At 36.7% G+C, this 12,011-nt stretch overlaps 1 protein-coding gene and 1 pseudogene across 2 annotated transcripts in view; one reads left to right on the forward strand and one right to left on the reverse strand.

Moving 5' to 3' along the window:
* The window catches only part of BCKDHB (branched chain keto acid dehydrogenase E1 subunit beta), a 205,113-nt gene that overhangs the window by 128,393 nt on the left and 64,709 nt on the right, over positions 1-12,011 (forward strand). The gene's annotated exons all lie outside the window — the stretch shown is intronic.
* LOC122489726 lies at positions 1,831-2,211 on the reverse strand (annotated as a pseudogene).

The following is a 12,011-nucleotide window of genomic DNA, read 5'->3' on the forward strand; positions in this document are numbered from 1 at the left end:
CGCAGGGCTCGAACTCACAGACCGCGAGATCATGACCTGAGCTGAAGTCGGCCGCTTAACCGACTGAGCCACCCAGGTGCCCCGTCCCTGTTATTTTTTGACACATGGGTGGGGTCCAATTAATCTATTCTCATTTATGCAGCATACAGTTTTGAAGTCCACAGAACGTGGGTCACTGTGCTGGGGTCGTGGAGGGCAGTAGGGGAAGATACCCAGATCTGTCACTGCTGTGAATTTTAGTTCTATTATTGTGGTTTTAGTTCCCACGTGAGAATTTCGAGTGTCAACTATATCCTTCACCAACCATACAATATCCTTAGAATTTTTATTTCTGTCTCTTAGAGACTAGAACTTGTATTCTCTTAACAGTACACAATAGTTGCTTAACACTTTCTTCTGGCTCTTGAGTAGATCATTTTCAGAGACAGGGTACTTTCCAGCATTTTTTTTTTTTTTTTTTTTTTTTTTTTTTAGTAGGCTCTATGGTTTATTCTTTGTTTTGCTTCCTTTACTCATCTTTGAACAGGGCGATATCATTTTGTCCGCACTCATTTGCCAATAGCCAGAGTGTGGGGTTCACTTTGATTCTGCCCTGTTTGTTTGCTGGGGGAATCCCTTTCTTGAATTTCCAGGCCAAAGGGTAGGCCATGCAGCTCCCAGCCTGAACGCCAGGATAGGAGCTCTGCTTCCAGGTAAGAGCTGCTCCTGCCCTGCCAGCTTTTTCTACCTGCTTCTCTGCCACTCTGAACCAGGGGCTGTAAACTCAGGGGCCTGAAGAAGTTAGGCAGATGAAACAAAATTATTATGGAAGCCATTGGTCTTAGACAGTATGCAATGTATGGTGGCTGTGGAAGGCATTTAAGTGCAATATTTCTAAAGTGCTTTGCCCTTTTTAAAAAATGTTTAATTATTTATTTTGAGAGAGAGAGAGGGAGGGGCAGAGAGAGAGAGAGAGACAGAGACAGAATCCCAAACAAGCTCAGCACAGAGCCCCATGCGGGGCTGGACTCAATCCCACAAACAGTGATGTCATGAACCATTACATTATGACCTGAGCCAAAATCAAGAGTCAGATGCTTAGCCAACAGAGCCTGTGCTTTACCCTTTAATTTTTTTATTAAAATAATTTTTTTAATGTTTATTCATTTTTGAGAGAGAGAGAGAGAGTGCAAGTTAGGGAGAAACAGAGAGAGATAGAGACAGGATCTGAAGCAGGCTCCAGGCTCTGAGCTGTCAGCAGAGTCTGACATGGGGCCTGAACCCACGTGTTACGAGATCATGACCTGAGCTGAAGTCTGACGCTTAACTGACTGAGCCACCCAGGTGCCCCTCTGCTTTGCCCTTTAAACAGTTTGCCCATGAACCAAATATGGTATTGGAGTCTTTTGTGTGAGGCCGTGTTTCTAAAACAGTGTTTCTTAAACTTTTTTTGATTTTTTTTTTTTGACCAAGTATATGCACATGATTTTTTAAATTAATTAATTAATTTATTTATTTAAAGTTTATTTATTTATTTTGAGAGACAGAGACAGCATGAGTGGGAGAGAGGAAGACAGGGAGGGAGAGATAGACTGCCAAGCAAGCCCTACACTCAGTGCAGAGCCCGATGTAGGGCTTAAATTCATGAACCACGAGGTCATGGCCTGAGCTGAAATCAAGAGTTGAATGCTTAACTGGCTAAGCCACCCAGGTGCCTCTGCACATGATTATTTTTAAAACAGAAGTCCAATATTTTATATTTTGGGGATTCTTTTCTGAGAGTAAATCTCAGAACTGAGATTGCTTATTCTAGGAGTCTAAAAATTAGTAGCGTTTTTGTTTGTTTTTAAATCTACACCTTTATTTACTTTTCAGTTAGTTTAAATCCTTGAGGGGTACAACATCACATGGATTCTCTGGCCAATGGCTTTAGCAGGAAGGTGGCTTGGGAATTTGGCACGAACCATGCCACTATTTCCATGAGCATGAGTTACTTTTCCCCAGATTACTCTGGTTTTATTTGGTTTGCCACCAGGAGTCACTGTGTTGTTCTTTGCTTTGTACACATAAGCACATCTCTTGCCTAGATAGAATTCAGTTTCATCTCAAGCATAAACACCTTCAATTTTAAGAAGAGCTGTGTGCTCCCTCTGGTTCCGGAGACCCCACTTACACCAGCAAAAATGGCTTTGGACCCCAGCCTTCCAGACATATTTGTCATTTCAGGAGTCCTGTTCTCAGCACGCCTCCATGGGTTCCAAGATGGCAGAAAGAGACTAAACATTAGTAGCTTTTGATAAATAGATTCCCAAAATGTTTCTCAAAAGATTTATGCTGGTTTACATTGCCTAGGCAATGTGTTTTTACTGTAACCAGAATTCAAATTTAAATTCTTTTGTGATTTTTAATGGATGAGGTATTATTTCATTCTTTTTTAATTTATATTTTAAAATTTATTAGAGTAGTGGAACATTTCATTGGTTAGTAATGATATCTTCTCTTATAATAATAATATTCATAAAAGATATAGTAAAACGAGCAACTTATGATAAAGTAAATCAACAAGCACAAAATCTTCTTAGATCACCCCTCAAAAAATGACTTTATCATTTATCTGCAATAGGTATGTCTCACTTTTTGTGGTATAATGGCCACAGTTATCTTACTCTATTTTATTAGTCCTTGTCAATAAAAATGTTGCAGAACAGAGAACTGTGCATCAAACAAGAGTGGACTGTTAATATTTTTGTGGTTTATAAGGAAAGAAAATTTCAGGGTGTTTTCCCTGGGAAAAAAAAAGTTTAAATCTAGATATAATTGATTTTTCAATATTGAGTTTTATTTCTGGAAAACTGTTATACCACATATAACTTCTCACTAGTATTTCATTAGCAATGGATTTTGATACTGTAATTCTTACCTTGAGATATGTGTACCTCTGAGCCCTTTACCTTCTCCATCAAATCAATGAGTGTTTTGCAGACAAATATTACTATTCCTGCTAGATGGATTCTTTTCCTGACTTTACCTGTGATATAAATAGCTTCTCCCCATCATCCTGGTTTTAATGAAAGTACTTTTATTTTTCTGTATGCCATCTTAGTAATATATACTCAAAACTACATGTATAACTTTTGCTGAAATATCTTTTGAGTTTTACTATACTACTCTTTTGAGTCATAAAAAAGACCCAAAAGATTTTAAGCCTTGCCCATGTATTATGAACTACACATGATTTTTGTTTTGTAATGGACTAAAAACCCATTTACTTCAACAGAATTGGACCAGGTTTTAGAAAATAAAAGCATTTATCCATGGTGATGCAGAATTGTAGCCGTGTTTATACTTTTGATCATTCCTTAGAGAAGTATTACCTTGGTAGACAACCAGCTGGCTTCAGGGAAAATTGTACCCTTGATACATGCTTAAAACAGCAGTGTAAAACGTAACTGGCTGACCGTGCTGGTTTTGGTTAGGGTCACTTTCTTATTATTCATGGTATGCTGGGAGCACAGGGGATGATATCAGTTTCTACCCTGTAGAACTCTTATGATGGCCAGACATAGTATTTCCCTCTGTTGTCAACACTTGAGAAAAATTTGCCAAGTGGAGACTTATGAATAGAAAAGGAGAGAATATTAGTAATTGTGGTTTGTTTTCAGAAGAGAAAAATGCAGTTTTTCAATGTTATTTTAGAAAAGATCTTAGGAGTTAAAGTTTAAAATTCTAAAAAACTTTTGTTTTTAACAAATATGGCATGATTTTTAATCCCAGTATTCTTTAATTTCTTTCCTAAGTATGTTTTGTCCTAGGACATTGTGGCAACCCATATTACAATCCTTTGGGACCTGGGTTAACTCATCTTTGTTTCCCTAGTATTGGCACATGTGAACAGTTCAATAAATTGTTTTTGACATGAACCAGTGACCTTGGAATTTTTACAACATTAAAAATTAATTGAGAAATTAAATGGGAAACATAATAAGATGATGGTGATTTTTTCTGGTTGGTACCAATGTTCCAGACTTTCTCAGTTGGCGTTGTTTTATCTCCTAATTACTGGCAGAGTAGGGAGCAAAGACAGGAAGCTCAGAAGGTTCTCTATTATGTAACTAGACCCCACTGTTTTTTTGAGCAGTGGACTACAGATGCTGTTACTACCTGTAAAGTTATCTTCATGATTCTAATTGGCTGATTTACCTTTGAAGTTTTTTCGGGAGAGGAAAGCCATTTCAGACAATCAAGCTGGGAAAGGATCTATGTGGCGTTAGTGATCTTAGGAAAAAAATGTCTTTGTGTCTGTTTCAGAACAGAGGATAGCGAGGAAACCAGATGCATGGTTTTCCAAGAAAGAGGGCATGATGAACAATTAAGTTTGATTATATATTTTTATATTTGGGATGTTATATTATGAAGAGATTTTATTTCCAGATCCCAAAGGGACCGATTTGCATCAACAACAAAAATCAAACAGCCTGATTTAAAAAAAAGAAAAAGATTAAAGAATTATTAGTGATGAAACTTCACTAATCATCAGGGAAATAGAAATGAAAACCACAATGAGATACCACCATATACCTATTAGGATGACTGCTATAAACGCACACACACACACACACACACACACACACACACACAAATGACAAATGTTTTGAGGATATACATAAATTGGAACCCCTATGCATTGGTGGTGGGAATGTAAAAAAGTGCAAATGCCTTGGAAACTGGTATGATTAGGCCTCAAAAAGTTAAACATAGTATTACCATGTGATCAGCAATTCCACTTCTGGGTATATACCTAAAAGAAGTGAAGGCAGTGACTTGAATAGATATTTCTACACCCATGTTCATAGCAGCATTTTCACAATGGCCAAAGTATGGAAGTAACTCACATGTCTGAGAGATGAATGGTTATAGAAAATGTGGTACCTGCATGCAATGGAATATTATTCCATTATTCCTCAAGGGGGGAAATTCTGACACATGCTACAACATGGATGAACCTTGGAGACATTATGCTAAGTGAAAGAAGCCAATCACAAAAGGACAAATATTGTATGATTCCACTTATATGAGGCTCCTACAACAGTCACATTTATAGAGTCAGAAAGTAGATGCTGGTTGCCAGGGTTTGGAAGAGGGGACGAATGAGGAGTTGTTTTAATGGGCAGAGTTTCCGTTGGGGAAGATGAGAAAGTTCTAAAGATGGATGGTGCTGATAATTGTGCAGCAGTATGAATGTGCTTAATGCCATAGAAGTGTTCAGTTAAATGGTTAAACACTTGGGGGCAGTTAAACAGAATGGTTAAAATGGTGGCACCTGGGTGGCACAGTTTAAGCGTCCGACTTTGGCTCAGGTCATGATCTCACGGTTCGTGGGTTCGAGTCCTGCATTGGGCTCTGTGCTGTCAGCGTAGGGCCTGGAGCCTGCTTCAGACTCTGTCTCCCTCTCTCTCTGCCCTTCCCGCACTCACACTCTGTCTCTCTCTGTCCCTCAAAAATAAATAAACCTTAAATTTTTTTTTTAAAGTGATTAAAATAGTGGAACAAACAAAACTATCTGTATGGACTTTTCAGTCAGCCCATAATCATAACCTAGATGCTAAACATGAGTCATCTGTGAATTATCAACCCCTTCTCCCACACAATATGTCTATAATACCATGGTAACAAAATAATACTACTTCAGTGAAGGTAAACTACTTGAATTAATACATGTAGTGGAATGGTACCACCATTGGTCTTCACTGTTGGATCAAGTTCTAGATTTGCCAAGAAGTGTATAGGAGCTATTGTACTCCAGCTTCTTCACTTATTGTGAGAATATAATCATACTGACAGCAGAATTTTAGTTGTGGTATTTCTGAATGCTTCTGTTGCTGTAAACTCCAAAGAAAAAGTCTCCTAGAGCTCAACATGGTTCTAAGGCTAGAAGATGCAGAAGATACAACTCCCTGTGTTTCCAAAAGTACAGCTTGGCTTTGCACTAGTTCTTGTTAACAGTTTTCTCAAATAGTACAACATGGAAGTCAATAATGTTCATATCCAAATGACGTTATAGCTTTTCTTCATGAAAAAAATGCATAGGAGTTGCAGGGGAGATGGGTTATGAGTTTATGGAAATATTCTAAATCCTGCTGAAAAACGATAGGGCCATGATAAAATGGACAGAGTAAAAAAGCTTGAGAAGTGGCTGCTTTAGTCATTGAAAAATTGTTTAGGCACAAAAACATGTTGATGTTTATGGATGGTTGTGTTTTGCATGTTGCTTAAGCTAACGGAGAAAATGAAAAAAGATCTTTTAAGACACATTTATTTATATATTTACTCATGGCTTAACTGCATATTTAATAAATGTCCACCAGTCCAGTATAATGCCTTTATCATCATGGTGACATGACCTTTTATAAATAGAGAAACGAAATTTATGTTCAGTACCAGGGAAAGAAAATGTTCTGTTCATGTTTTTGTTACAAGTATGCATTTAAAAGGACTTCTTTTTTAATGTATTTTATAGCTCTGTGCAGTCTCTCCTAAAAGCTTAAGGGCATCACAGTATTGGATGTTTAATGATTCATTTAAATCACTGTGTTTGTATGCTTCTTCCTTTTTTTTAAGTGAACCTTAAAACATTTCTTGAGTCCTCATCCACAACCATACATTAGGTATTGTAGTTAGGTACATAATACATGATACCTTCTGAATTTTGTGCTTTTGAATGAGTTAGAGTCTGCTGGGAGAGAGAGTACAGATACCCCCACCTACCTCTCTAAGAAAAAGAATACCCTTAAAAAAAAAGAAATAAAAAGATGCTTAAGTATGTTTTCAAGCTGTTTGTTTTAATAATATATACATTTGTCTCCAAATAATAACATGAGCATAATTTGCTCAATTTAATGCATATTTGTCATATGGTATGTTCTGCAATAGACATAAGCAGTTTCTGCCTTCAAATTTGTGATTTTGAGTGTGGTTGGAAGGGCTAATATGACAGATGTACGCAGGGTAAATTACTAGTATTCCTAAGAGAGAGATAGCAATGAGTGTTGCCTTGACCCTAGTACTTGACCCTTGCCCTTGTACCCCGGTTTTATATTTCATAGAATATCCTTGCATTGTCGGCTACTTCAAATTCTGTTAGGAAATGGTTGCTAGAATGTATATAATATGAAAAAGGGGACCAACGAGGAGGTATTGTGTGAGATGGGTCTTGAGGGAGGGATAGAATGCCTGCCAATATGGGGAAGGAAGTCAGAGGTGGGAAAGTATGGGTCAGATTCACAGAGTAGTGAATGGTCTTACGTGACCTAAGCCTAGAGGGACTCTAAGGAAACAAGCCAGAAAGGTAAGGTTGATTGGTAGAAACATGTTTATCTGACATGGTTTGAAATTACTCCTGAAAGATGTCCACTTTTAATTTTTGCAAGAGTAGTTTGTCCTTGACTCTTCAATATTTGAGCTCTGATTGTACAAATAATTCAGACAAGAATGAACCAGTGAAGATGTCTGTAATTTTCCCAGACATTTCTTGCCTTTTTAGTAGTATTTGTTCATTCTTTTCCTGTTGATTTTACTCAGTTCTCTGTGCTCTGCTTGCTCCCTTACCTACTTTTTTCCACATGGGTGATAAAGCTCCGAGGATTTAGTTTTTCTCCATTTACTCCACTTTCCTACAATAGCAAAATATTTGTAACCCCACCACTAATATCCTTGCCAAAATGGACTTTTCCGGACTTTCTCTGGAGTTCGTGACTGTTCTTTCTCTTTCAGCATTGGTATTTCTCCAGTGGAATATCAGTACATGGTCTGCGCATGAAGATCATGCAGATTAATAATTGTTATTGGGCATATTACACATTTGCTAGCCTGTGATTAATTGTGATTTTTTTCTGGCTAACATTTCAAGTGCATTTGGCTACTAAACAAGAAAACATTAAAAAAAAAATTCATTCGCAATGATATTTGAAGCTAATTTAAATCATGTTCTTAATGATTCTGGATTATTAAAATACTGATGAATACATTCTTGATTAATGAAACACAGGTGTGTGATTTTACTATTACTTCTGCTTATATGTATTTATAAACATTTGATTTCAAAAGGAAATGGTAAGGGCCCGCTATGCTATGGTGTTTCTTTTGCTTTTCATTAGCTTTATAGTCAGATAAAAACAATGTATAAAAGGACTGTAAATTACCTACCCAAAGTATTACTTTCTTACTTTATCTTATGAGCAGTCAGAATAGGCTACTGAACTTTGTGTTGGGTGGATTGAAATGCTCTGTAGGAGAGTCTTGCTATGGAGTTTGAGAAAGAAATATATATATATATTTTGCTTTTTGAATATCAGTGTTACACATTCAGGCGTATGCAAGCTTAATGCTTCGCTTGTCTGTATCATTTTCTCCTGGAATGACAGCTTAACAGTTATCCTGGTTGGATTGTGTTAAAATCTTTAAAGGCTACATTCACTAAAACATATGTCCAATGTTTGGGCAGCCAAAATCTGTGCAGTCATTTTAACAGAGTATAACTTAGCAATCCTGCTATTACCACAGATATCTTATTGTCATTTCTACATTAAAATATCCTCAGTTTGGAGTCTACTATTTCATAGTTAAATTGTGGGATGTGCTGAAGTATACTTTTGCCTATCTTAAAAATGGAGCTAGCTGAGAAAGCAATAGCTTCAGTAAATCACCGGAGGACATACTTAATATAATGAAATTATTTTATAATAGGTTTTTATCTAATTAACTTTTCTGGAGCATCTGCCATATTCTGAGTATCGTACTAGGTATCCTGCATAGAGAACTTGAAGTGATAGCCATTTGTAATGACGTCTGGGTAGAAGAAGTACAACAGGAACACATCATGGAACAGTCAGACCAGGAACAAGGCATCGCCAGGGTTCCATCAGAACAGAGGTGTCTTGATCTGTCTGCTGTAGGCAACCTTGCTGAGTGTTCGGTATTGAAATTCTGATAACTCCTCTTATGATAGGCTGCCGCTGGTGCCCTGGGGGAGAGGATGGCTAACTGAAATAGTGAGAAAGTGAGACTCCATGAGAGAAATCCAGGGCCAACCAGTACTAACAGACTTAGCAGCCACAGGCTATTTTACTCCTCCTAGCCTTTCAGAATTGCTTTTAAAGTTTTCTTGACAAATCTTCTGGAGCCATAGGGAACAAAGCCCTTTTGTTGAGAGGTAGGGGATACGGAGAACAGTTATTCACAGCCCTGGTCTTTAATTGGCTTAGCTTTCCCTGGTGCCATTTGTTGCCTCTAACTCACTGGTGCTCTGTCTGCCTGAGGCCAGAATCCTGGAGCAGGTCTTAGTGGCAGAAAGTTGAAGAAGCAGATACTGGAAAATCCAGCCTTACGTGATCTTTCCTGGCTCTGATAGGTTCAGCTTTTCATATTGAAAAGTTGTTTAAACTCTCTTAAATTTTTTTCAAGTGGTGAAATAGGTTTATCTCAGAAGAAAACTTGAAACTTTAAACATTTCTTCTAAAGAAAATGAATTTTAAAGTATTATTAGTATTTATATTTATGGTTATTTTAGAAAGGTTAACAGCTGTCCCTGTTGAAAGGCACCATATTATGTTTACTAAATATATCAAAATACTAAATTTGGCTAGCAGTATTACTTGGCAGTTGTGTACCATTGTGCTTAAATGTATGAAAATTAAATGCCTGTTAAAGTTGACAAAAAATATGCAATTTAATCAGAATATCTAATTGAATCACAAAGAATAGCGTAACACTGTCCAATTTTCTAGATTTGTAATGATCTCATCAGAGTATTAGCAAAGTGTTAATAATTTCCAAAAGTATAGAAAAAACCAATCATCATAAATTCTAGTAAATTAAAACTGCAAATGATAAAAAAGAACATACCAAGTTGAATTCATTTATATCCTACAAAATTATTGAAATGCATTTATAGACTAATCTTTAATAATATATGCTAATTCTTTGATGATAAGACTTTGACAATATCAATGTGACTTCTAAATTTTGGCAATTTTCAGAATTTTGATGTAATTTTATTTTACACATTTTCATGCTTTTCAGATGTCAGAGTTGATTTTAGGAAGCAAAAATGAAACTTAGGTGCTTTCCAAATTAAATTAAGTAATCAATCTAAAATGGTCAGCTCACAGCCTAGCATATAGCAACTTGCAGGACAACCAGTTGTTTATGATTACCATTATTTCTGTCTCTTCTCTTCCTGCCACACTGTCTCCCTCTGGTTTGTATACCATAATAATTTCCATAAACTCACAGTGTTATTACTTTTTGTTGTGTCTACCCTTTAGCTCTTGGTGTTTTTCTAGAATTTCTAGAAATTTCTAGAATTTCTTCTGTAACTGTCAGCATAACTCCTGATCTAAGAACATGCATGTACATAACACACATACGGAGGTGCTGAAGAATTCTGTTTCCTCCTATACTAATAGCTGATTTACCGTGCTGTCTAGGATCCAACAGTTTGAGGGTCAGGAGGTGAGTTGGATATAATCCTGACATGGAGCATATCACACAGAGACTGACAAGGGAAGGCTGAATCCCTGTGTTTTTAGTGTGCCTATTTGCTGCTGGAGTTTGGGACCTTCGGGTTTCCTTGTATGTGAAGCTACTCCAAAATGCCATTAAAAAAACCCAAAAACACATTGTTACATTTTTTGAGGAGATTATGACTACAACATAGCAAGTACTTGTTGCCTTCACCATTAATTCAAGGGCTTTACCTTTATTTATGACTTATTGAGAATACTTTCAATAATATAAAAATACTTTTTACATAAAGTGAAATACAAAAGACTTTTCCCAACAATTCCTTCACTGTCGCTCTTTAGGAGGAACAAGTTTTGGTAGTTCGGAATAAATCCCTCCAGACTGTTTACACAAGTTGACTCAGTACATACAGCTAGTTTTATTGGTGTCCCACTGCTGTGGTAATTGGTTTTTTTTATTTGTTTTTTTGTCTTTTGTAAAAATGAAATTATATTGCTCTGCAGTTTGCTGATTTTACCAATTAATTTACCATAGGCCTCTTTCCATGTCCTCAGTCTTTTTCATGACTGTATAATACCCAACTGTATTGCTATAGCTTGGTTTATCTAGACTTTCTCCTGCTGAAGGACACTCATATGGTCTCTGGACTTGGAGATTTTTGTTCTGGCTACATCTGTGCTTAGTTTCCCACTACATTCTGCAGGCTTTAGGAAGCCAGGCTGTCTGCCCTGGTTGGTTATCAGCCTCCAGGGATCATTCTGAAGGCTGTCATTGATCTTGCATGGGACTCAGCTCAAATAAAAAAACACCAAATCTGTTGTGTGGAGGTCTAAGGTAACAGTAGCATTTTTATAGAAGTGTCTCATTTCTACCTCCTGGAGATTTGAGATGCATCCTCTAGCTGGGATGGATTTTAACGAGGTCATCTCTGGACACTTAGGCATTGGCAGATTTCTGAGTTTCAGAGCAATAAGAAAGGTTTAATTGTCAAATCTGCTTCTTCTCATTGGTAGATCAGCACTCCTTTTAAAGAATACTTTGAGAACACATTTGTTTTTTCATGATTTTGGACTGTTTTTGTCTCTGTATATTCCTAACCAGGTGCGTTGAAATTTGTGACTTTCGTAAATGGCATAATTAATCACGGTCATAAAATCCAAGTAGCAGTATCCCAAGGTTAGCATTTCACTGGGGGTGGGGATGGTATTCATTAAGGTGTCCATAAAATTTTATGTTCTTAAGTCACTATTTACTCAGTATATACAATAACTTATTTTTATCATGGCTACTGGCCATATCTTAGGGTTTAACATCTGCTGACTGAAATGGTTACATACTTTTAAGACTTTAAACTCTAATTGCTTAGAATGAAGGAAATCTTTTAGTTTATGTACATATTTTTGCTTGGAAGATCTTATTTCATATTCGCAAAATATTAATGTAGAATTTAAGAAAGTTGTTATCAAATTATTAGACGTGTAGAGGAAAATTACCCCTTTGGTAACATGTAA

Source organism: Prionailurus bengalensis, chromosome B2 (genome assembly GCF_016509475.1).
Source record: "Prionailurus bengalensis isolate Pbe53 chromosome B2, Fcat_Pben_1.1_paternal_pri, whole genome shotgun sequence".
Lineage (NCBI taxonomy): Eukaryota > Metazoa > Chordata > Mammalia > Carnivora > Felidae > Prionailurus > Prionailurus bengalensis.